Source organism: Prionailurus bengalensis, chromosome B3 (assembly GCF_016509475.1).
Source record: "Prionailurus bengalensis isolate Pbe53 chromosome B3, Fcat_Pben_1.1_paternal_pri, whole genome shotgun sequence".
NCBI classification, from domain to species: domain Eukaryota; kingdom Metazoa; phylum Chordata; class Mammalia; order Carnivora; family Felidae; genus Prionailurus; species Prionailurus bengalensis.
In genome coordinates, this window is record NC_057355.1 from 113,224,707 (window position 1) to 113,249,892 (window position 25,186).

General features: G+C 35.4%; 1 protein-coding gene across 14 annotated transcripts in view; it reads left to right on the top strand.

Annotated features, from left to right (window-relative positions):
* GPHN (gephyrin) overlaps window positions 1-25,186 on the top strand; it is a 636,202-nt gene that overhangs the window by 39,421 nt on the left and 571,595 nt on the right. The window lies entirely within an intron of this gene.

Consider the following 25,186-nt stretch of genomic DNA (forward strand, 5'->3'; position numbering starts at 1 on the left):
GGTCTTTTGCCCATTTTTTAGTTGTTGTTGTTTTTTAAGGCTAGCTAAATATCTCCCCATCCCCATCCCCCACCCCCCTCAGTTTTCTTCTTTTCTCTTTTGTCATTACCATGTGTTTGGAGCTGTGATAGGGTCTGTCTAAATATAAACTCACTATGCCATCTTGATAGGAAGTTCAAGGCAGGATATTTTTGAAGTCAGAATTATTTATATGAAAGGATTGCAAAAAACAATAGAAATGGAAGGGCATAATTAGAAAGATTTAAATAATCCCACTAGATATTCCTTTTTAGGTATGTATTCTCATGTAGAAAATGAAATGAAACTAGTTTATATTCAGAGCAACTGATTTGGAGAGATTAGCCTAACTTTGGGCCCCAAATTATAAATGCCTCCATTTAAAAACTAGTTTTAAAAACCTGTTTATACAGTCTTATATTAAATGAGTTCATTTAATTTAATTCTTATATTACTGAGTTCATTGAAGATTTACAGACATGTTTTCTTTCATTGCTGTTTTAAATCGATGATCCTTCATGGCAATTGTAATAGCATCTTTGGGTACTAGAATATACAAAGACTTCTACTTCAAGCATTTGTTACATGTTCTAATTAAAAAAACAAATTGATAATGTTTATTGAGTACTAAGATTTTAAAATATTTTCCCAAGCTTTGTCAAGAACATAATGATAAAATGATGGCTTAATAGAAAGCAACTTGTAATTACCACTTTTAAATAAAAGGCAAGGCAACACTGATTTAAGTGAACAAAGACTGAGATGTTTGGCATTTATAAATAGAAATGACTGCTTATATAAATTACATCTTTAGAAATTTGTCTATAATTATATTGGCAGAATTATGTTTTCTAAGGGAAATATTCTAGGAGAAAGAAGATACTTTTTTTTAACATTAAATCATAAGGTAGAACATGCTATGTGGTTTTTGAAGGTACTGTGTAATTTTATTCTTAAAGCTTCCATGTTTTTCTCATAAACCAAAGTATTAAATTACAAGAAAGGTAGTTGTGGTTTCACTGTCATTATTTATATGTTCCCTTCTGAATCCACTGGATTCTGTGATTTAAGTGTGTTTAAACAAGGCTGTCGTCAAAAATCATCTTGACTGTTAAAAAGTGTGTGCTAATATATTTTCCAAGGGATAGTTTTCTTCCCCTTCTAGAGGTTTCCAGGACAATCTTACTGTTCCCATTCGTTCTGTCTGCCTTCCATTCATTCTTGTGTAACACAGGATTCAATATTAATAATACAGGATATTTGTAGCATCCTCTGTCAGATATGTTGTATAAGAAAACACCCCAAAACTTAGGAATCGAAAACAATAACAATTTATTTGTAACAGTTCTGTTGGTAGCCTGGTCAGTTATGCTGGCTTCACCTGGACTTAGTCTAGTCATCTGGTTGCATGTAGCTGATAGATCATCAGGGCTAGGGTGACTGGAATGCCTAGGTTTCTCATTTCATGTGATGTTTCATTTTCAGGGAGGCCAGTTCAGGTTTTTTCACCTCATACTGGTACATATTAGTAGGAGAAAGTCCTATGCACAAACCCAAATTAAGCTTCTGATTGATTCATGTTTGCTAGTGTTCCATTGGTCAAAACAAGTCACACGACTACATCTAGAGTCATGAGGAAAGGGACAACCAAGGATAGATATAGGAAGTGAGATTTATTGAGGGACATTAATGTAACAATTCACCACAAACACAAATGTTCACAGCACTTTTAGGATTTAACATATTATGCCTTGTAACTTTATGTTTCCTTATAATTAGCTTTAGTGGGAATCTCTGTTGCTATAAAACTTTACTTAGCGTATAATACTAGAGGAGTTTTATGAAAAAGGACCAGGTATTGGGTAAGAATACAAAAACCGAAATTAACAATTTCTGGTTTACATAGATCTGCTAATATTTGAATACTATTTTCTATTAGCTGTTATCTTAATGATGAATATCTCAAAATATCCACCTGGCTCTGCCCATGCTATATTCATAGTGGCTTAAATAAAATAGATTATGTATCTTTTTATTCTTTGAGAATCTGAACAAGTAGCCTTTTTTTTTTTTAATTTCAAGTTTTTGTTTAAATTCTAGTTGGTTAATATATATGGTAAAATTGGTTTTGGTTGTGGAGTTTGGTGATTCATCACTTATATGTGGCATCCAGTGCTCATCACTAGTGCTGTCCTTGATGCTCATCACCCATTTGGCCCACCTGCCATCCACTTCCCTCCATCAACACTCAGTTTTTGTTCTCTGTAGTTAGGAGTCTCTTTGGGTTTGCCTCCCTCTTTTTTTTTTCTTTCCCTTCCCCTATGTTTGTCTATTTTATTTCTTAGATTCCACAAATGAGTGAAATCGTGTGGTATTTGTCTTTCTCTGTCTGACTTATTTTGCTTAACATAATACACTCTGGCTCTATCCGCGTTGTTGCAAATGGCAAGATTTGATTCTTTTTAATGGCTGAGTAATATTACATTGTATGTATACCATATCTTCTTTATCCATTCTTCAGTCAGTGGCCATTTGGTCTGTTTCCACAGTTTGGCTATTTTCGATAGTGCTGCTGTAAATATCAGGGAGCATATATGCCTCTTTGGTTCAGTATTTTTGTCTCCTTTGGGTTAATACCTAGTGTTGCATTTGCTAGGTCATAGGGTATTTCGAATTTTGACTTTTTGAGGAACCTCTGTACTGTTTTCCACAGTGGCTGCACCAGTTTGTATTCCTACCCACAGTGTACACGGGTTCTCCTTTCTGCGCATACTTGCCAACATCTGTTTTTTCCTGTGTTGTTAATTGAACAAGTAGCTTTTTAAAGGCAATATTGAGTTTATTTATTTTAATTCTTCAGAATGTAGGAATTTCAAAGCCTAAGAGATAACAGTATCGTTTTATCTGTATAAATGTCTTTTTATTTTTAAAGATTGCTTTTAAATTTTTTTTTTTTTTTACATTTATTTTTGAGAGACAAAGAGAGACAGCATGAGCAGGGAAGGGGCAGAGAGAGAGGGGGGACACAGAATCAGAAGCAGGCTCCAGGCTCCGAGCTGTCAGCACAGAGCGTGATGCGGGGCTCGAACTCACAAACCGTGAAATCATGACCTGAGCTGAAGTCAGATGCTTAACTGACTGAGCCACCCAGGCGCCCCCTGTATAAATGTCTTAAAAATATTTTTGATAAATTAATTTGCCCAGACATGTGTTTTAAGACAAACTTGCTCCCAATTAGATAAAACACATATGTCTGGGAACCAAGAGTAGTAGAAGTGGGGCTGCCCATTGACACCTGGGCTCTGTTACATTCAAGATTTTAGAATCCAAGTGGGCAGTGCTCCTATAGGGCTATAATGGTTCTATTAAAATTAAAGCTGAGACTTGATACCTGGCCACTTGCAGCTCTAGATACTACTGGACAAAGAGGCAAGGGGGAGGGGGGTCTAGTGGTTGTTAATAGGTTGTTAGAAGTTATTGATTTTGGCTATCAGGGGCATGTAAGGTTGTTGCTATGTAATGCGGACAGGGAGAAGTATGGATGGAACCTATGTTATTTATCTGCCAAGCTGCAAAAAGTTAATGAAGACAACTACATCGTTATATGGGAAGGGCCCCCAAAACCAAACCCTGGCCAACTAAGATGCTGTCTGAAAGGAAAGGGAAGATGAACTAGGGAGTGAAAAAAGAAAGTTACATGCACCACATATCGTAAACATCTTGTGAAAAATTATAGATGTGACTACTGTTGTCTTGTATTTACTTCTTTATTTTGCCATGTATTTCACGTAATCTCTCTTTCTTCCACACTATTGTGTATTGTGTTATGTTGGTGGTTTGCTTTACAGTTTAGACCGTAGTTACATTATATAAAGATAGGATTATATCATCACTAGAGGAGGAATAAAATATCACAAAGAATAAAATATTCAATTTGGAGCTGACTGCAGAGACTATTGAGACATTGGGTCATTTCCCTTTGGGAAGATGAGTACATTTTCTATTCTATGATGGGTCATTGTTTTTAGGCAAGAGGATTTATTTTATTTAATTTTTAAAATTTTTATTTATTTTTGATAGAGCACGAGTGGGGGAGGGACAGAGAGAGAGAGACACAGAATCTGAAGCAGGCTCCAGGCTCTGAGCTATCAGCACAGAGCTCAACATGGGGCTTGAACCCATGGACTGCAAGACCATGACCTGAGCTGAAGTCGGATTCCTAATTGAGTTACCCAGACACTGTAGGAGGATTTATTTTAATGTAGAGATTTTTTTTTAATTAAAAAAAAATTATTTATTTTTGAGAGAGAGTGAGCAGGGGAGGGACAGAGAGGGAGGGAGAGAGAATCCCAAGCAGGCTCTGCACTGTCAGCACAGAGCCCTATATGGGGCTTGAACCCACAAACCGTGAAATCATGACCCGAGCCGAAACCAAGAGTCAGACACCTAACCAACTGAGCCACCCAGGCACCCCTAGATTTTTGTTTTAACATAAAGGACGAGTGGTGCATATGGATGTTAGGAAAGCAAGGTGGTAGACAACAGTGAGTCTTGCCATTTTGTTGGCTTTCCAACATCTGAATCTTCTTTCCACTTCAAACCTTGTTCACCAATGAATCAGTTTTGGTGGGGACTGAGTTCTGCCTACCCTTGTTAGAGTAACGAGGGCATACATTCCATTTCTTACTTGGCAGCAAGGAGTGAGCACATGACCTAGCTTTGTCCCAACACAAACTCTACTGGAACTTTGAATCTGGAGAGTTATGCAGTGGTGCAGGAAACAAAGATTATTTCCTGGGGTGGTAGTAAGTGTCCAGGGGCTAATGTCCAACTGTCCCAGTACTAGTGCAAGAGGTTTTCGCAGCATAATCTTAATCAGTATTTCTGAGCCAAGACTCTTCTGCTTATATTTCCTTGATTCCTTACCATTTTCCAAATCTGGTTCTCCATATTTCTTAGATCCAGTAGGTTAGCTGTTAATTTCCTTTCTGTTTAAATATGTCAGAATCAGCTTCTGTCATCCACAACAGGATCTCTGAACAGTGTAAAACAAAAAAGTACCCATCACAGGGCTTTGTAGATGCACACTTAATGGTGATGTCTTTGCCTCCTTCCTTTCCTTCTTGCTCCCTTCCCAGTTGCATTAAAAGATCTTTAGACACCTATTTCTCTTCACTACCCTCCCTCACCTCCCCCCGAAAGGGTGCTTAGTATGTTGCCTTATAAGAGTAGTTAATGTTGATTTATGCCTAACCTGCACACTTAGCAAAGTAGAATTCATCACTAATTCCTCAAAGGTTCTAGATAGCATGTATGAAAATACAAAAATGCCCTGGCAAGCGAACTGAAAACATAATTGGTGATATAGTTTTGGCTAGCTTCTTTGGTTACAGCGTTTATAATGCTTAAATGGTAGGAAGAGTTCAATATGTTTACTTTTACCTAACAAACAATATGGGAGTTCCTTCTTGAAATTTGCTTGGGCCATAAATTTCTAGGAATGACTGATTAAAAGTGGTACTCCTACACACAAAAGAGGAGAAAAATGATAAACTGTAAATTAAAAAAAAATTTTTTTTTTCAACGTTTATTTATTTTTGGGACAGAGAGAGACAGAGCATGAACGGGGGAGGGGCAGAGAGAGAGGGAGACACAGAATCGGAAACAGGCTCCAGGCTCTGAGCCATCAGCCCAGAGCCTGACGCGGGGCTCGAACTCCCGGACCGCGAGATCGTGACCTGGCTGAAGTCGGAAGCTTAACCGACTGCGCCACCCAGGCGCCCCATTAAACTGTAAATTTTAACAAAACAAAAAAAAATGTGTGCTACTTCAGAATTACGTGTGGATTAAATCCCTTAAAACAGTTATTTTTTTCAGTTATTTGAGTTATAAATATATCTAGTAGTTGTGGAATTCCATATTTTGATTTGGGATTTCCTCTTGCCCTTGATTTTCATTTTGGTTTGAAAATGTTTCTTTGATCTGGCTGGAATTTATAGTAAATGGCACTGATTACTGTCTGCCAGAGATTTGATAGTCTTAACATATTCATTATTTTAGGAGCAGTTTAGTAATTCATTTGAAAAATTATTTAAAATTATTTTCTGTTTAAATCTTGAAAAAGTGACATTTTTCCCACTTAAATCCTTCAAACCAAAGTTTCCAGTTGAAGAGTTTAGTAATCTTTATCATGATGTATTAACAAGTATCACTGTAGAAGACTGATGGTTTATTAGCTTCATGAAGAACTATAGCATTCTGATAGTGTATACTCTCAGAATTTATTTTAGGAAATGACATAAATACCTTGTTATAATTAATCTTTTTAATAATATTTTGTATATAATCATCAGACCCATATATTTTTTATATCGTAGACTTTAAACAAATCTTTGTTTTTTCCAGCCTTGAAATGTGGTTCTTCTGTTAAGGGCTTTGTTACACATTTGAAGTCATCCTTCTTTTATTTTTTATTTATTTATTAAGATTTTTTTTAAATGTTTATTCTTGAGAGAAAGAGCATGAGTAGAGGAGGGCAGAGAGAGAGAGAGGGAGACACAGATCTGAAGCAGGCTCCAGGCTCTGAGCTGTCAGTACAGAGCCTGACTTGGGGCTTGAACCCGTGAACTGCGCGCTCATGACCTGAGCTGAGGTTGGACACTTAACTGACTGAGCCACCCAGGTGCTCCAAGTCATTCTTCTTTTAATTGTTCATATCATTTAGTATAGAATTCACTGTTATAAATGGAATTAATGCAATGCTATTATCATTAATATAATCTTGAGTTAATAGATATTTCTATACTCTGTTTAATCCTGAGATTTCTTTTTTTTTAATTTTTTTTTTCAACATTTTTATTTTTTTATTTTTGGGACAGAGAGAGACAGAGCATGAACGGGGGAGGGGCAGAGAGAGAGGGAGACACAGAATCGGAAACAGGCTCCAGGCTCCGAGCCATCAGCCCAGAGCCTGACGCGGGGCTCGAACTCACGGACCGCGAGATCGTGACCTGGCTGAAGTCGGACGCTTAACCGACTGCACCACCCAGGCGCCCTAATCCTGAGATTTCTTGAGTCTAAGATAGCATTGACTATAATTGCTGTTTTAACTTATTTCATAACCATTGCTTTATAGAATCATGTTATGGATGGAGAAATTGGTGTCCAAATGACAAAGAAATAATTTACCCAGGGTCAGACAAATATTTAGTTGTCAGACTAACTGGAATATAAATTATCTTATTTTTAGTCTGGTGTTTTTGTCTATATGTATGTTTGTGACTTATTTCATGTGTGTGTATTGTTTATAAAATTGGGCTGAGTAAATTGAAGTTAATATCTTAATTTGTAAACCTAGTTACTTGCAGAATATGTACTGCATTAATTTTCTATTTCTAGAACATATTGTTATTTCTATAACAAATTAGCATAAACTAGGTAGCTTAAGCAATACAAATTTGTTATCTTATAATTCTGTAGAATCTCCTTGGGCTAACACCAGGGTGTCAACAGTGCTGCCTTCTTTTCTGTAGGCTGTAGAGGAGAATGTAATGATACCTTGCCCTTTTTCAGGTTCTAGAGGCTGCTGGCTTTCTTTGGCTTGTGGGTACCTCTTTTCATCTTCAAAGCCAGTAATACTGGGTCTAGTCCTTCTGACATTGCCATCTGTTCTGTTCTCTTTCTTTGAAAACAACTGAGAAAGTTTCTTTCTTTCTTTTTTTTTTTTTTTTTTTAAAGACTCAAGGTATTATAGTGGGCCAAACCAGATAATCCAGGATAATCTATCTCATGGCCCATAATCTTAATTACATTTGCAAACTCCCTTTTGCCATGTAAGATAATAAAATCTGGGGATTAAGATGTTGACAGCTTTTAATAAGGAGGCACATAAATAATTTTTTATTTTTAAGGGATTTTATTGATTTAAATATATAATCTGTGAAGAACTTTTTATTAAACAGTATGTAAAGCTCTAGACTTCTTTAAGAATTACAATCATTTAATCATAAGACTCATAAACTTAAGTTTCTTTAATGCTAGAAATATAATTGTAAAGAATAGTAATAGGATGTAATATCTGGCACAGGTAATTTTGTAAACAAATTAAGATGGAATTTAAACCTCATACTGCATGTATAGGGTTTGCAATTTAGTGGGTTTATTATATATGTATCTAATTCTTTGTTGATGGTTTCACTTTTGTTTCAAAGGCAGAGAAATAAAAAGTTCTTTCTGTATTCTGAATACTAGACTTCATTTAAATGACCTTGCTCCTTTTCATTTAGCCCTGTAAATTTTTCATCTGACACTTTTTAATGCTCATTTGAAAGTTCAGCTAGACCTTAGTATAGGACCAACCTCTTTCTAGTTTAAAGGAAATGTTCCTTCCTAAGCTAGTAATGAAACTAGCTGCTATATTCTTATGTTTACATATCAGTTTCAGTATATTTGTTTCTGTTTATGATAACCAAATACTTTTTTCAGTACTTTGGTTCTAGTAATAGGTATCCTATCTAATTCATTGCCATCTCTTTTTAGAGAAAGGACGTGCCTCTAAAACCTAGACCCTATGGCTAGTTTATTTATTTTTCCAACTCATCTTGGTAATTTTGTTTGACTGCTTGCATTTCTGTTCACTGGACATGTGTATGACTTTCTGATACCAAGTACTGGTAATTTCTAGTCTGAGTTTTCTTGCCCACTGACAAGCCCTTGGTTCTGCTATTCAGTTTAAGTGAGACCATAGCAAGTTTTTATTATCTTAAATGTTTTACATTACTGACATGGTAGATACACATGGTATCTTGTGTACTTGATGAATAAAATAATTGCATCTTCCATTTGAAGCATTCAGGGGGCATGAACATATATTCTAAATGATTTCCTAATGATTTCTGAAGTCCTATTCATCCTTAAACCTCCAGGGATATAGCTATTTCTATGTAAATGTGGCTCCTTATTAAATTACTAGGAGATTTAAACCTTCCATTGGACTCAAAAATAACTATGCTTAGCATTTACCATAGTGGGTCCTACATTTTTGGATTTCATGGACTAGTAAAATGTATTAAAAAAGTGTGGAAGATGGACAAAGAAGTGACAACTTTTTATTTTTCTAAGAGCATAATAAAATACAACTGTTATTAGCTGTTGCTGTTGTATCATAAAATATCAAAGTGGGAAGGACAAAAATTATTGAATAAAAAAGGCCTCTAAATTCCGTAAAGTTAGCTTTATAGAAAAACTTAATACATTATCATTCAGTTGTCTCAATTTACTGAGAATGACTAAAATTCATTTAAAAAAATTGATCTTGGGTACCACTAATATAGTTCTAGCCTTTTATTTTATTTAGGTGGGGCTCGAGACTCTGTATGTGGCTTTTTTTAAATCCTAAAGCTAGCCAGTGGTTGAAAGTAAAGAGTAGGAGGAATTTAGAAGTAGTAGTATTTTTCTTAAGGTGACTTCTTTTGATCACAAATCCAACATTTTGGTGTGGTAAATAGCAATTTATCCTTTCTGTCCACGGCTATACTCCATTTCCTACAAAAATATCACATTCTCTCCACTTAAAGGGTATTTAGTACTATCTAATTCTCTGTGTTTTCCATGCCCTTGAACCTTAATTTTGTTGTTGTGGCAACCTAACACTTCTTTTCTCATGGTCTACTTAGTAATTTATTTCTGATTTATTTGTATTTGAAAAATTAAAATATATACACATGATATATTCAGTATATTATATTTGTTTAAAATGAAAGATATTTCTTGACCTCAACCCCTTGTCTTTTTCTTTAAAGGTAATCACTATAAATTTCTAGTGTAACCTTTTAAAAAAACATTTTATACATGTACTAGTAGCTGGCTTTATTTAGATATGTCTTCTAATGTATACAACTATTAAAACAGACACAAATGGGTTTACACTAATGGTACATTTTTAGCCTTATTTCAGGTTTTACTTTGGCCTCACTGTTGTTTTGTTTTGTTTTTGTATTTAAGAGCACATGTTTAATTTATGCTCTCTCTCATTTTTTTTTTTTTTTTTTTTTTAAGTATACTTGAAATTCTTCCTGGTACAAGTAAGGATAGAAAAAGAAATAGTACTTTGTTTTATTTTTAGTATGCTACAATTAAATCTAGATTGATAATTATAAGTTACTTCTTTACAAGTGTTAATATAATTGTAAGCCAAGAATTTTTTAACACTGGAAAGTATTAGAAAATGTTATTCCTTGCCGTGTATATCATTAAATCTTTTCCTCGAATTTTATGGCAAAGTTTTTGTAATTAGTAAAGTTTGCTATGTCTAGTTAGTGTTCATCTATAAAATGGGAGGAAGATAAGGGGGTTATGTGTGTATGTCAGATTTTGTTTAATTTACAAAGGTGGTATTAAAAGAAATTACCACAAGGAAAGGGTTATTGTATGCCACTATTTATGCCCATTCATAAAAATTCAGTTTATTATAGCAGTCACAGTTTAAAGGATTTGGTAGAACCTGTGATGGTAAATATATTGTCCATTCCATTTGCTGATCTTTTATGGCTGAGTGTTGTATACTTCTTTAATTACACTTCTCTTTCATACTGAAAAATACTATTGTTTTGGGCAAATTATTGAACTGTGGAGAGTCCTTCTCTTTGATGACAATGGACATCTTTCAGAAAAAAGTGGTGCTTTGAACATCATAGGTTAGTTTTACCTGGACTTGACACATTTCTTAGTGAATGTGGTGTCTTGACAAAAGAAATCTGCTAAACTGGTGTAGGATACATGCATTTTTTTGGTCATGCTGTTTCTTATTGTGTTTAACTTAGATATGCCGTTTATAATAAAAGGTACTTCTTAGAAGCAGCTAGTAAGTAACCCAATAATGCTGGGTGTTTGACCTTTCAAAATTAAGTAATTTTATGTGAAAACTTTCTCGTATAACGAACAAGATAAACCTAATGATTATACAACCCATAATTCTGAAAGAGTTGGTTGCATTGTGTGATTCACAAATTTGGAAAACTATTTCTCACTTTTAGGCCTTGCTTGATGTACTTTACATATAAACTTAAATGTACGAGTATAAATATGTTTGCTAAGGTTATTTAGCTTGAAAACTGGTTGTCAAATTTCTTTTGTTTTCTGAAGTTCTGATTTGTCTCCATACCATACCAAAAATCAATGTTGTAATTATGGTAGTAATGACTATTAATATGTTTAAAGTGACATGTAGTTTGAGTTTGCTATATCCAAAATTAGGAAGGAATTTCTGCTTTGTAGGGTATGGGAAACTGTTAGTTTATTATCAGGGAATAGTATTTAAATAATACTAGTTTTTTTGTTTTTGCTTTTGAGCCTAAACTTTCTAAAAAAATTTTTTTAATGAGCTAGCAAGTTTGGTTATTGTATTCATCAACTAAGAACTGAGTAAACTTGGGTTTCAGTTCCAACTCTGCCATTTATTTAGTTGTATGACCTTAGGAAAAACCCTGTGGCATTAGTTTTTTCTACTTTTTAAATAGTGGAGTTGAATTCCTCGTTTATGTCTGAAATCCAGTCTGCTTCTAAAATATTTGGTGACATTTTATGATTCCCACCCCCGCCCCGGCCAAAATATTCTGACTTCTACTTAAATATACCTCTTTCTATACATAAATATCATTTAGGACTCAGAAATTGGGAGGGTGCAAGTTTTAAATCAGACAGAATCTTATTAATAATCCTTTTGCTTCAAGAAACAAGAAAAATCTCAATCTGACCTTATACCTAAAGGAATTAGAAAAAGAAGAATGAAGTCAAAAATTAGTAGAAGGAAGGGAATAACAAAGATCAGAGTGAAAGTAAATGAAATAGAGACTAAAAAAACTCAATAGAACAGGTAAATGAAACTAAGAGCTGGTTCTTTGAAAAGATAAACAAAATTGATAAACCTTTAGCCAGACTCATCAAGGAAAAGGTAAAAGGCTCAAATGAAACAAAAAATGAAAGAGGAGAAGTAACAATGCATTCCACAGATACACAAGGGATAATAGTAGACTACTATGAAAAATTATATGCCAGCAAATTGGACAACCTAGAAGTGGTTAAATTCCTAGAAACATGCAATTTTCTAAAACTGAGGAGGAAATAGAAAATTTGAACAGATCTATTACTAGTAACAAAATTGAATTGATAATCAATAACCTCCTAACAGACATGGTCTAGGACCAGATGGCTTCACAGATTAATTCTACCAAACAGCTAATTCTACCTATTCTTCTCAAATTGTTGTAAAAACTACAAGAGGAAGGAAACCTTCCAAGTTTATGAGTCCAGCATTATCCTCATACCAAAACCAGACAAAGACACTAAATAAAGAAAACTATAGGCCAATATCTCTGAAGAACATAGATGCAAAAATACTTAAAACATTGGCAAACAAAATTCAACATTACAAGAATCATTCATGATGATCAAGTAGGATTTATTCCAGCAGTGCAGAGACGGTTCAAAATCCACACATCAATGTGATACCTCCCATTAAGGAAATGAAGGATAAGAGCTGTACAATCATCTTCATAAATTAAGGTAAAGCATTTGATGAAATTCAACATCCATTCAGGATAAAAACTCTCAACAAAGTGGCATAGGGGCACCTGGGTGGCTCAGTATGTTAAGTGTCTGACTCTTGATTTTGGTTCAGGTGATGATCTTGTGGTTTGTGAGATCAAGCCCTGCATTGGGCTCTGCACTGACAGTGCAAAGCCTGCTTGGGATTCTCTCTCTCCTTCTCCCTCTGCCCCTCCATTCCCTGTCAGAATAAATAAATAAGCATTTTTAAAAAAGCACCATGGATTTAGAGGGAATATATCTCAACATAATAAAGGCCTTATGTAACAAACCCACAGCTAACATCATACTTAATGGTGAAAAGCTGAAAGCTTTCCCTTCAAAAAAAATGTTTAATATTTATTCATTTCTGAGACAGAGCGTGAATGGGAGAGGGGCAGAGAGAGAGAGAAGGAGACACAGAATCTGAAACATGCTCTGGGCTCTGAGCTATCAGCACAGAGCCCAAGGCAGGGCTCAAACTCGGAAACAATGAGATCATGACCTAGGCTAAAGTCGTACACTTAACCCACTGAGCCACCCAGGCGCCCCTGAAAGCTTTTCCTTTCAGATCAGGAACAAGACAAGGATGTATATTCTCACTGCTATTATGCAACATAGTACTGGAAGTCCTAGCCATAGCAATCAAAGAAGAAAAATAAAAAGCATCCAAATTGGTAAGGAGTAAGTAAAACTGCCACTCTTTGCATGTGACATATTATATATAGAAAAGCAAAAAAGACTCCACCAAAAAACTGTTAGAGCTAATAACTGAATTTAGTAAAGTTGCAAGGCTCTGTATTAATGTACAGAAGTCTGTTGCATTTTTGTTTTTAGAAGTCTGTTGCATTTTTATACACCAATAACAAAGTAGCAAAAAGAGAAATTAAGGAAATAATCCCATTTATAATTGTACCAAAAAGAATAAAGTACCTAGGAATAAATTTAACCAAGAAAGACCTGTAAAGTGAAAACAAAGCAATGTTGATGAAAGAAATCAAAGATAGACTTCAAAAAATAGAAAGATGTACCATGCTTCTGGATTGAAAGAATTAATATTGTCAAAATGTCCAAACTATACAAAGCAATCTACCTATTCAGAGCAATGCCTATCAAAATACCAACAGGATTTTTCACAGAGGTAGAACAAATAACCCTAAAAGATGTATGGAACCACAATAGACTTTGAATAGCCAAAGCAGTCTTGAGAAAAAAAAAAAAAACCACACAAAACAAAGCTAGAGGTATTACAATCTCAGATTTCTTTTTTTTTTTAAATTTTTTTTTTAACTTTTATTGATTTTTGAGACAGAGACAGAGCATGGACAGGGGTGGGTCAGAGAGAGAGAGGGAGACACAGAATATGAAACAGGCTCCAGGCTCTGAGCTGTCAGCACAGAGCCTGATGTGGGGCTCGAACCCACAAACTGTGAGATCATGACCTGAGCTGCAGTCGGACCCTTAACTGACTGAGCCACCCAGGTGTTCCTACAATCTCAGATTTCAAACTAAACTACAAAGCTGTAGTATGGTACTGATGCAAAAATAGATACGTATATCAATGGAATAGAATTGGGAATTCAAATATATCCATGCTCATATGGTCAATGGATCTATGACAGAGGAGTCAAGAATACACAATGGGAAAAAGACAGTCTTTTCAATAAATGGTGCTGGGAAAACTGGGCAGCTACATGCAAAAACATGAAACTGGGCTAGTTTCTTCTACCATATACAAAAATAAACTCAAAAATGGATTAAACACCTACATGTAAGACCTGAGACCATCAAACTCCTAAAAGAAAGCATAGGTAATCTCTTGGACATTGGCCTTAACATATTTATGAATATGTTTCCTCAGGCAGGGGAAACAAGCAAAAACAAACTTTTGGGACCACACCAAAAGAAAACGCTTTTGCACAGTAAAGAAACCCATCAGTAAAATAAAAAGGCAGCCTACAGAATGGGAGAGGATATTTGCAAATGATAAATCCAATAAGGTGTTAATATACAAGATATGTAAAGTCCTACAACTCAATACCACAAAAACCCAATTCAATTAAAAAATGGGCAGAAAACCTGAATACACTTTTTTTCCCCAAAAAATACATGCAAATGGCCAATAGACACATAAAAAGACAGTCAGTAATCATCAGGGAAATTCTAATCAAAACCACAATGAAATAACACCTCACCCCCAGACAGAATGGCGAATTTCAGAAAGACAAGAAATAACAAGTGTTGGTGAGGATGTGGAGAAAAAGGAACTCTTATGCACTGTTGGTGGGAGTATAAATTGGCGTAGCCACTGTAGAAAACAGTATGGGACATTACTCAAGAAATTAGAAATAGAAATACTATATGGTCTAGTGATTCCAGTTCTGGGTGTTTCTCTAAGTAAACAAAAACACTAATTTGGAAGGATATGCACCCCTCTCTGTTCATTGCAGTATTATTTACAATGAGTTGGATATGGAAGTAGCTGAAGTGTCCATGAATAGAGGAATGCATAAAGATGTGTCATGCACACAGTCTCTCTTCCCCCCACCACACACACATACATACGATGGAATATTATTCAGCCATAAAAAAGAATGAGATCTTGCCATTTCTGACAACATGGATTGTCCTCGTGGGTATTAGGCTAAATGAAGTAAGTCAGAGAAAGACAAATATCATACTATTTCACTTATTTGTGGACTCTGAAAAACAAAACAGAAAAACAAGCAAAAAGATGGAAATTCACTGGTAAATACAGAGGACAAATTGGTGGTTTCGAGAGGGAATGGAGTGGGGGTATGAGCAAAATAAGTGAACAGGATTAAGAGGTACAAATTTCCAGTTATGAAATAAATAAGTTACAGAGATGAAAATTGCAGCACAGGGAATATAGTCAATAATATTGTAACAATGTCATATGATGACAGATGGTAATTATGCTTACTGTGTTGAGCGTTGCATAATGTATAGAAGTGTGGAATCACTGTTTTATGTACTTGAAACTAATATAACATTCTATGTCAACTATACTTCAATAATAAAAATTAAAAAACAATCATTTTGTTGACTGCAATATGTGACCTAATGAAGGAATTAAAGAAAACGGGGTTCTAGACTAATGTGGGAATAATTCTTTGAGTGTGTGTGTGTGTTTGGTGGCGGTGGTGGTGGTGGTGGTGGTGTGTGTGTGTCTGTGGTTGAACGTATGTATGTGTGGGTTCATGTAAGTGTACATACACTCTCCTACTATCGTGATGTTAACATTAAGTCTCGATTTTAGGCAGGTGTTTTGAACCTGGATATTGAGATTAAGGCCTTTACAAGTATATCTGTTCCTTTTTCAGTTGTAATGCTGAGACCAGCATGTATTCCTACTTTTCCTCTAAGGGTAGACCAACCCCCCACCCCTCACCATGTTTTCTTCTCACAGCTGTAGTGTTTCCAGGAAGGTGTGGTTTTGGTGCACCTCTTTCTGCATATTACAGATTTTGCTCAGGGGAGATAACCAAATAGTTGTAGTCAAAGTTTCTGACCTGGGTTGAATAGAATTGCACTAGTGCCCTCCCGTACAGGTTTGCTGCAGATTAAGGTTTTGTTTTGTAAGGGAGGTAAGCTAGATGGTTCCGGGTGGAGTGGCAGCATTGTTTACTGTTCTCCTTTAGCCAGCAATGGGGAGCTTATTCAGAATTCTCCCTCAGCTTTTCTGTGTTCCCAGTCAGGTTCCAGGAGGAAGAGTGTGCAAGAAGGAATGTGTAAAGGAAAAACACTCCTGTATGTGTCCTCGGCTTTCAACATTCTGCTTGGCTCAGAACACTCAACTTTACAACACTTACGGATTTGCCACATACCTAACAGTTCTATGACATCATCTGGGTGTCCTGCAATTTAACTCAATTCTGACATTATCTACCTGGAGTTAGCATCAGATCCCGCCAGTTAGGGGTTTAGTCCTATAAGACTTCTCCCTTCCAACTTCAGATGCTGTTCTCAAGTCCAAGTTGTTAAATTACCTAAGTTCAGGTTGTTACCTACACTTCTGACCAAAGTCGCAGAAATCAGAGATTCCCATCTTCCTCTTTGGATTCAATTAGTTTGCTAGAGTGGCTCACAGAACTCAGGAGAACAGTTTACTTATTAGATTACTGGTTTATTATAAAAAGATATTTTTCAGGAACAGCCAGATGGAAGAGTTGCATAGGCCAAATTATGTGGGAAGAGCCAAGGGGTTTCCTTGCTCTCTCCAGATGCTACCCTCTCAGCATTTCCACATGTTCACCAACATGTAAGTGAAGGATATTGGGGTTAATCTCTAATCAGTTGGTTGGTTTTCCTGACAACCAGTCCCCATCCTTAGGTTATCATGTGGCTTTTCAAAAGTTACCTCATTAACATAAACTCAGGTGTAGTTGAAATGCACTTGTTATGAATAACAGAAGATACCTTTATCCCTCCCATCACTTTGGAAATTACAAGGGTTTTAGGAACTCTGCTAGGAAAAGGGAAGAAGAACAAATTTATATTTCTTATTATAAATCAGGATGTCACAGTGTACATACAACCTTCTCCCCACCCCCATCCTCCTGTTTGTGGCCCCCAGGATTTCACACTCTCTTGATAGCTCCTGGTCAGCCTTTAGTAGTTTATTTAAAATTTCCAGTTTAATTTTCTTGGTAGTTTATATAGTGTTCAGTGGCAACTGTCCTGGGTTAGGAAAGGCTCATGTCTTATTTCACTCTCTAGGTGACTGATGACTCTTTTGAAGAAAGACCTGTGGCCTTAGTTCTCTGATGGGCTCAGGAGGAGTTGATAATTTGGTATTGTAACAGTTTTTTGTTGTCTGGTTTTTTTTTGTATTAGTGTGAGTGACACTTTTTCTAGCTCTTTATACCTTCTGTCTTGAACTGGAAATCCTTTTGCTTTTTTGTTTTTTAAAGTTTATTATTTTGAGAGAGAGAGAAAGCAGGGGCAGGGCAGAGAGAGAGGGAGAGAGAGAATCCCAAGTAGGCTTCGCACCGTCAGCACCCACCCTGATGCAGGGCTCGAACTCATAAACTGTGAGATCATGACCTGAGATCAAGAGTCGGACACTCAGCTGACTTCACCACCCCGCTGCTCCCTTGTGCTTTTAAAAAAAGTTGGTTTCGGGGCGCCTGGGTGGCGCAGTCGGTTAAGCGTCCGACTTCAGCCAGGTCACGATCTCGCGGTCCGGGAGTTTGAGCCCCGCGTCGGGCTTTGGGCTGATGGCTCAGAGCCTGGAGCCTGTTTCCGATTCTGTGTCTCCCTCTCTCTCTGCCCCCCTCCCCCCTGTTCATGCTCTGTCTCTCTCTGTCCCAAAAATAAATAAACGTTGAAAAAAAATTAAAAAAAAAAAGTTGGTTTCATGTTGCTGTTCTCTATGAACTCATTGTCTTTTTTCCCTTTGAGTCATAAAAATATTTATATAAAGCTAAAGTTTTTGTATACTCCCATCTATATTCAGTTTTTTATTGTTATGGGTCATGTTTTCCAAAGTCTTTGAATTTCCAAGTAATTTTTATTGTACAATTATATATTGTATAGTTTTAATTGTGTATTATATCATATAATGTATGTTCTTTTGTCAGTTTGATCTTTTCGAAATTTTGGTACACACGTCTAGAGTAAATGTACTAAGTAGTAGCCTTTCTGGGATCTTTGAATGTCTGGAGCGTTCAGTGAATTTACTGTGGCTGGTCAGGACTCCTAAATAGTGCAGCACTATGATTTCTGAAATATCAGTAACGCAGGCTTCCTAGTACTATAGTGTGCAGATTTCATAGACTCTCACTCTGTGCATGCAATAGAATTTGTCAGAGCTGTAGACCTTATTGCATATTCTGGAGTTCCTTTTCTGTAAAACTGCCTACTTTTTGGTAAACTGCTCTGCAAATTCCATCTACATTAGTGTCCCTGAACTCTTTATCTGCATCTTTAGCTCATTGTGCTCTGCTTGGGCTCTACCTCCCTGAAGGGTAGTTTGGACCATGTTTCCAGGCAGAAAGCCTTGGCTGTTGTGGGGCTTATTTACTGTGTATTTTCCTTACTTCTCTTAGGGATCTCTGTCTTGGGCTCTTTTGTCTAACATCTGAAAATAGACATTGTTCTATCTGTTGCTTCAGTTTTATAGTTGGATATGGTGAAAGAGGTGATCAGATACCAGTTACTCTGTCATGGAAACAAGTGGAAGTTCTATTATTATTATTTTTTCCGTTGAGTGAATTTTATGTGCCAATCATCATAAGCTCTTCCATTTAAACTCTTTATATCTCATTTAGCCCTTGTTTAATTTTTATGAAAACCATATTTTATTATAATTATTTGTAACAACTAATAATTATTTATCACCATTTTACATATGAAAAATCTAGAGAGGGTCAGCAATCTCCTAGTGGAATAAATCCTAGTAATTAAGTGGTATAGACGTATACTAATTAAATAGTGTAAGCATGTCTCTGTGTCTTGTTATGTAAAATTATTGGATTTTTAAACTGTATTAAAAATTTAGCTATTTTTGAAATTTATTATTTGATTTTGAGAGTTGATATTATTTGATTTTGAGAGTTGATTTTGAAAGTAGAGGTTGGCACAGTTTTTTGTTCAGAGCCACATGATAAATATTTTAGACTTGAGGATCATACAGACTCTTGATACTCAGCTCTGCTATTATAGCTCAACAGTAGGCAGAGGCAATTCATAAACAAATTGGTATGGCTGTGTTTCAGTAAAACTTTATTAAAACAGAAGACCAGTTTGTGGGGCCATAGTTTGCTGACTGCTGAATTAGATTGAGGGTTCCTGTGGTTTTGATCTTTGGCATTTTCATCTTTTCTTTTCTTTCTTTCTTTTTTTTTTTTTTTTTACGTTATTGTTCAGAAAACTTGGCATTTAGTGATAAAGATCATCTCCAAACTTGTTTTAAAATAAAAAGCAAGAAAGTGCTTAAGTGATGAATTGCTTCATCTCTGTAGCCAAGTCCTAATTCCTATATATTGTCCTCTCTGAAATAGGATGTATATTTTTTCTGAGAGTTGAACTTCTACTTTAAGTAGATGGATTCCTTGGTAACAGTTAAATTATAGGCAGCAGGCTATTTTCGCAGTTGCTATATCCTTAGTGGCTAGCATGATACCTGGCATATAGTATATAGTCATCAAAAGGTTTTGAATGAATTGTTGTAAAACAAAAAAATACATTCTTATATTTTATTGTAAAGAATGTCAATGAGGAAGAAAGTTGTGTAATCAGGATAACCTAGTATTTTAGCGTTTTAACTAAACATTAAATTAAAAAATAATTACGCACTGTTCAAATTGTTAGGCAAAACAATTTAAATGAAGGTGGTTTGTTTCTTTATGAAAGTAAGATTATAATAATCCTTTTTGACATATTTAATAGAAAGTTAAATTAATGCATGTTAGCATATAAAACCCATTGTCATGGGTTTATGGAGAGAAAAGCAGTTACTTAGAATGGCAACTTAGAATATGTCCATATAAAAGAACCTAAGGAAGGAAAGCCAAGAAAATGAAAGTGAAATGAATGGTCAGAGTTGTGAGAAGAAAGTAAGAAGGGACTGTATTGGGGTCAGAGTTCAGAAAGAGGGAGTAGTGTGTGGAGGAAACAAAGCAAAACCTGAAAACTGACCCCAAAAAACGGGCAAATAATATAAAAAATATACTTGGAATATAAGTTCTAGTAGTGTGTTCTGAGAAGACTAGAAACACAATTCTAATAAACCTATGAAGTTTTTCAGAACCAATCTACACAAAAGTGACTGAAATTGATTACTCAGAAGAATGAAAACAAATAGTTGTTTAGTTCTAGAATGTTTGGCAGAGGTGAAAAGAGATATAAAAATGAGCTCAGTTTCATAGGTGATTTTGGAGAATGGATAAATATTTTGATGTCAATAAAAGAACTAGAAAAAAATGATGAATTAGGAAATAAAACCAGAATATTCCACTTTTAAGTGTCTTTCTTTACTAATTTAAAATAAAAATTTCAATATTCTTTGCTCATAATCCATCAGAATTTTGACTTGTAAAATCTCTAAAGCAGTTACTTTCAATGCTGTATTTAAACCACTTTTAATTAACAATTTTATTCCAACTTGTGTTTGGACTACTGAATTATTTTTTGGCCTATTAAACTCTTTATTCTGTGGGTTAATGTTGAATCATATTTGTTCCAGGAACTGACAGTTTCAGGGATGCTAGAACTGCCTTTCTCTGGTCTAGTTGTACTTTGATTTTTTTAAATTACAATGAGATGAAAATTTCAGTGCACTAGGAAACAGAAACCTATCAAAAGGATTTCTCCCACACTTTATTTCTTGTCCAATGGAGTGCAAATAATACCTGTACTTTTCCATATCTCCACTTGAAGGTAGGGCTCTTCAATTGTTTAAAAAGTCCTTGTACGCAGAACTAGTTTAGTTAGCTGAAAAATTGTAGTTGGGCAATAGAAGTTTTACCTCCAAACTGTGTTCAGGCCTCCATACATACCAGCACATGAGTGTTCTAGAAAAAATGTAAGTGTTCTGATCCTTCATATTGCTTTCTCTATGGCAGAAATTGTGAGGTTCAGTCACAACTTCTTTTTTGCCTTGCTTGGAAAACTAGTGACAGGTTTGTCCTTAATTTGTTTATGGGGACAAACATATCAAACATGAAAAATGGCAATAGATCTTTAAACAGGGAATTTGCATAAGTTATTCATTTTCTCTCAGGGAAAAAAATGTAATGCATCTTGTGAGAAAGGGTACAGTGACTTCTTATACCTTGTCTAGGTATAAGGGTTATGATTTGTTTTCATTTGTTTTCACAAGGACAAATTGTTACATGATGGCATAAGGAATCTTAGATTCCATTTGGAGTTGATTATTTCTTATAATAATGTCATCTTTATTTGATTGGTGTGGTATGGTAGGAAAATGGGATTGGTACTAGATACCTATATTTAACTTTAGGATTCACATTCCTTCAAACAAGAGGCATCTTCTTTCAGCCTAATTTCCTTATCAAGAAAATGAAGTTTTCTTCAAGATTACCAGAATCGTTTTGAACATTAATTTAATAGCTGGTATGGCAAAAATTTGCGAATCATATTGCTATACAATGTAAATGCATTTTCTTTTAAAACTCTTAAAATTACTGAAGCTTTAAAGTCAAGAAAAAGAGTTCATGGAAATGAATAGTTATCATCTGACCAAAAATAAATCAATTAGAAGTATTATTTGTTAATTAATGTAAAACTAGAGAGTAAAATATTTTAGTCTTATTTTTTTTTTTTCAACATTTATTTATTTTTGGGACAGAGAGAGACAGAGCATGAACGGGGGAGGGGCAGAGAGAGAGGGAGACACAGAATCAGAAACAGGCTCCAGGCTCTGAGCCATCAGCCCAGAGCCTGACGCGGGGCTCGAACTCACGGGCTGCGAGATCGTGACCTGGCTGAAGTCGGACGCTTAACCGACTGCGCCACCCAGGCGCCCCAAGAGTAAAATATTTTAAAAAGAGAATAATTTTGTCTAAATTTTTAGAATGTGAATAAGAGGACCTAACAATTTGTTTTCTTCCATTCATTTGGCAAAGGAAAAATGATTAAGAAAGAAGAAATGTTTCTCTTAATTTTTACAGTTACAATTATATAACCTCTGATTAAGACTTGGTCCAAACTGTGTAGTCTGAGAGGGACAGAACACTAATATAAGTTGTTAAATCACATTATGACTAATAGGTTAACAGTTTTACAATTAAAAGTGTGTCTTATGTTTGAAAGCATAAGGTAAATTTTGCCTGGAAATTGTAACACGTGTTCTTACCTATAGTTTATTGATGTTTAATTGTAGAGAACTAGGCTTTGTTCCTTTTAAGTATACAATATATGACCATTGGATGTATGAATCTAAGGTTTTATTTTTTTGTGTGTGTGTTTAAAAAAATTTTTGTAATGTCTGTTTATTTTTGAGAGAGAGCGCATGCATGTGCACAGAGGAGGGGCAGAGAGAGAGGGAGACACAGAATCCAAAGCAGGTACCAGGCTTTGAGCTCTCAGCACAGAGCCTGATGCGGGGCTTGAACCCACAAACTGTAAGATCATGACCTGAGCCAAAGTCGGACACTGAACCGACTGAGACATCAGCTACCCCCTGGTTTTGTTTTGTTTTAATAGAAGATAAGGAAGGCACTGCTTTTGTTCTCTTTCTGTCTGTTTCATCAGTTACCAAAAGTCCACTCTTCTAGTCCAGATACAACTTTATTTAAACTAAATGCTGTGGGAAATAAGCTTAGGAATTTCCTGAGCTTGTGCTTATGGTTTAACAAGGCATAAAGAAATAGGAAGCCACAGGACAAAAGCATCGAAGATTAGGTAAACAAGATTAGGTAAAGAGGGCAAAGCGCCCCCAGTATAGAACAAAGGTATAGGAATAGGAAACCTCAGAATAAAAGCATCCAAGATTACATAAACAAGATTAGGTGTTCAAGGTGGAAACGCTCCCCTAAAATTTAGTACAGTAGCAGAAAGCTGCTTTCACAGGCAGGAAGGACAAAACAGGCAAACAGGACTATGGACCAAAGCAGAGAAAAGTTGCCAGGACTGGAGCTAATTAGTAAAAGAAAGGTGCCTTGTTGACCCTGAGGTACATGCTCTGTCTGTTTTATCCCCTAGGCAAGTTTAGGTAAACCAGAAGTGGTGCCTCGTGTCTGCTGTAAACAACCATTTGTCCGGCATCAAGATTTTGTTTTGTATTGACCCAAATCCGTAACACCACATATCTTCAAAACCCCCTTTCCCTCACACCCATGAGTTAATGTTCATGGTTTCATTGTCTCTTTGTGCACATCCATCATGCTTGTAAGCCTTCTGATACTAATAAAAACAGAGCAGGGACCCTTACTTGGGCTCTTGTCTCCTCCCGGACATTAGCCTCTCTCGCATTTTAATCCTGCATACTCTCTCTTGCTGGACAAGAGAAAACTCCAGACCCAGAGTCTATGACAAAATGCCACAAAGTGAGTATTGCCAATGCAAGAAAAATAGCATATACTGAACTCTGATATGCCATTTTTAGTACTGAGTGCCAAAGGCTAAGCAAGGGCTTGAAGCCAACAATACAGTAATAAAGTGTTATGACTTAGAAGGGTTTTAGAGGTTATTAATTCTAACTCCTCTTTTCAAATTCTGGTGTTTGGATAAATTAGCCATTTTGAGACTTGATTTACTTTCATATAATTTGATAATAGACTTGTTGAACCTTAATGTGAATGTTAGGATTATACTAATGTAAAAAAATATTATAAAATGTTAATGGTTATTAACAACTTATTAGTGATTATTAACAATAATTATTACTATTGTGATCAAACTTATTCCATATTTTCAAAAATCAACTAAAAGCACTAACAAAAGATATATATAAAAATACAAAACATAAGTAATGCTTAAAGTGAAAAATTTGATGCCAAACCCCTGCCTTTGTGTGTGGACTAACAGATACTAATTTATACTTTTGTGTTTTTAATTTTATTTTTGATATTTTACCACACTGCTACATGAATAATCTGAGATTTAAAATAGGTAAGGAGATACTTGAAAACATGAAACTAAATGGTTGTGTCAGATCTGCAAAATTCTTTCAAGACTTTCAAGATAAAAGGAAGCAATGTAAGAAAACAAAAGCAAAAAGAATATTCATCTTTCTGTTTCCTATTTTAGGATCTTTTTTTTTTTAAGAGAGAAATATTGAAAGAGACAGAACATGAGAGGGGCAGAGGGAGAGAGAATCTTAAGCAGGTTCCATGTGCAGCATGGAGCTGGACACAGGATTCCATCCCATGACCCTAGGATCATGACTTGAGGTAAAATAGACAATCAACTGAGCCACCCAGGTGCACCAGGATCTTCTGTTTTATTTTTATACCGTCCATTTGTCACTTCAAAAGATGATGATTCTTGTCTTCATTAGGAGTGGTAATAATTTTAACATCTACTGAACTCCTATCATCTTATGTTATTTTTTTTAAGGTCTCCCTCTATCCTCTACCTTTAACTTTCATATTACTGGGAATTTAGTTAATTCATTTTCTTGCCTTAAAGAACCTTAAACCTTAAGTATTTTTGACATTTGACTATCAGTAACCTACTTTAAAAACTCTCTGGAGAAAGAGATTACACCATTTCACTGTAATCCATTCAGGTATTTAATAGTCCTCCTCGAAGAGATACTTCCATTTAATCAGGTAGGCATACTAGAGATGTAAATCCTTGTGTCTTGAGTATTTTCTTAATTCTGCAGCCGACTTTAGAAGATAGCTAGGCAGTTTTATGAAGGAATAAAGATACTAAGGAATGGTATTGATTATGTCTTTGACATATAGTAGGCAACTAGTAAATATTTTTTTGTCTACTTTTTTCCCAGTCTTTGTTGTAAGTGTTCCTAAACTACTCTCACTGTTAACTTAATGTAAGTCTTTTAACCCCATTTGACTGAGCCTCTTGAGGGAAAGAATTTTTTCTTCATCATCTGTAAGATCTTTGATAATCAGACCTAGTAATGGGAGGTAAT